This window comes from Equus przewalskii, chromosome X (assembly GCF_037783145.1).
Source record: "Equus przewalskii isolate Varuska chromosome X, EquPr2, whole genome shotgun sequence".
Taxonomy (NCBI): Eukaryota; Metazoa; Chordata; class Mammalia; order Perissodactyla; family Equidae; genus Equus; species Equus przewalskii.
This window is the reverse complement of record NC_091863.1, coordinates 19,117,032-19,119,266: the sequence shown is the minus strand read 5'-3', so window position 1 is coordinate 19,119,266 and position 2,235 is coordinate 19,117,032. Positions and strand designations below refer to the sequence as shown.

The 2,235-nt window shown below is 45.5% G+C and overlaps 1 pseudogene; it reads left to right on the top strand.

The window, feature by feature from the left end:
• The first annotated feature begins 989 nt into the window (after positions 1-989).
• On the top strand, positions 990-1,409 carry LOC103543788 (large ribosomal subunit protein eL31-like; annotated as a pseudogene).
• The last annotated feature ends 826 nt before the right edge of the window (positions 1,410-2,235 follow it).

Below are 2,235 nucleotides of genomic sequence, written 5' to 3'. Positions count from 1 at the left end.
TAAGTGTAACCCAAGAGTTAGTGTCTCCCTACTCTCTTCAAAGGTGACTTCTTCTATTATGTTTGGAGAAAAGGAGGTTAGTCATCTGTCCGCTCCAGAATCATCCACTCGACACCTTCTTTTCTGCTTCGTGAGCTCCTGCTTTAGGCCACCACCTGCGGCCACGTCTTCCTCCATGTGACGATGCTATCATGGAGCGGTGGGGGGTGGGCCACACTCCCTGAAGTGGCCTGCCCTTGATTCCCCCACAACAGCAGGTGAGAATGTGTGTAAGACGTTACTGAGCAGTTGGGGAGAACTTAATGGTATTACAAGGCAAAAAATACTTTTCAACTAGATGCTAAATGTGACTCCTCTCATAGTCCAAAGGCAAAGAACAAAGGACATTAAACACTTCGTTGAGGTGGGTGGGTCCTTTTGAAGGCACATCCCAGTTCTCAGCCTCACTTCCAGGCCCACCCTCCCCTGTTCCTTCCAGAGAGAAAGAGAGAGCCCCTTTCTTCAAATTTGTTCAGTATACAGTTTCACTCCACTATAGGAAAACTCCATCCCCTAGGGGTTAGCGCTGTGCTAGGGTATATCACCGTCTGTGGTGGACGCTCTTTGGGCCCCACCCAGCTCCCCTTGGATTCTGTTTAAGTTTCTACACACCTTTCCCCTGGCTTCTGTGTACTTTTGCTTCTGATGGTCTGTGCCTGAGACTCTTCTTGTAAGACTACTCTTAGGCTATTGGAACTGCTTTGAAGAGCCAGAAAGAGTCAGGGACAGATAAGGACAGGAGTGTGAAAGCCCAGATCCCTGGCTTTCTCAGAGGCATAACTTACACTCCAGGGCTCCCCTGCAGGGCCAAGCTGAGGCTGGGGCTTCACCTGAGGTCACACCCTCAGCTTCCTCTCCTTCCCTGTCGGGCTTCTCTCACCCCTTTAAAGGTCTCCTTAGAAACAATTTCTTAAAAAATCACTTGCGCTTTCCAACGTGGGCCCAGCAGAATGGCTGCTTCAAAGAAGGGTGGCAAGATGAAGGGTCGTTCTACCATCAACGAGGTGGTGACCAGAGAATACACCATCAACATTCACAAGCGCATCCATGAGTGGGTTTCAAGAAGCATGCCCCTTGGACACTCAAAGAGATCCAGAAATTTGTCACAAAGGAGATGGCAACTCCAGATGTGCAAATTGACATCAGGTTCAACAAAGCTGTCTGGGCCAAAGGAACAAGGAATGTCCCATATCGTATCCATGTGCAGTTGTCCAGAAAATGTAATGAGGATGAAGATTCACCAAACAAACTCTATACATTGGTTACTCATGTTCCTGTCACCACTTTGAAAAATCTACAGTCAGTCAATGTGGATGAGAACTAACTGCTGATTGTCAAATAAAGTTATAAAACCGCCAAAAAAAAAAAAATCACTTGTATACGGATCCTCATCTCAGGGTCTTCTTCTGGGAAACAGACCTGAAGCACCTTTCCACCCATCTTCAGGTGTAGTCAGAGGCTCTGTCATTCTTGAGCTATACATCCCCAAAGTCCAGCAGGACTGCCCAGGTCTCTGGGGTGATTTGTTAAATCCTTTTGAGTTCTCTTTCCATCAGGGCAGAGACTACTACTCCAGTCCCCGGTGGGTAAATTCTGGGCAAAATAAACATCTGTCCCTGGGGCCTGCCTGGTGGTGTAGTGGTTAAGTTTGCCTGCTCCGCTTCAGTGGCCCAGGGTTTGTGTTCAAATCAGGCATTTTCTGTCTTTAATCTCTGTAAACATTTTTTCAAATTCTCAGCTGAGAAAGTATGATTGGCTATTACCAAGGAGTTTCAGTCCTTGACACAATCATCTATGGCAAGGAGAAAGGGTGAGTAGAACTATGGAATTCTGTGAATTAGAAAGCCTCTACTGTATGAGATTATTGCATCCACAGTTATTCACTGTCTAGGAGTCCCGTAGAAGAAGTCATCTCTGATGTACTAGAATATGATGAACTAGGTCAGACAAATATAATTCTCTCTAGGACAGTGATTTTGAAAACTGGAAACAAAGCAAGTTTCTCTGCTTTACACTGTTTGGGAGAGCCTAATATTGAGATGGGTGCTCCTCCAATGTGTTCTTATAACACGACCATGCTTACCCTATTATTGTACATACTGTTATAACTGCTGATTTACTTTTTTTTGTCCCTATATTGGAAGCATCTCAAAGATAGGGACTGTTTCTTGTTCACATGCAATGTGAACAAGAATG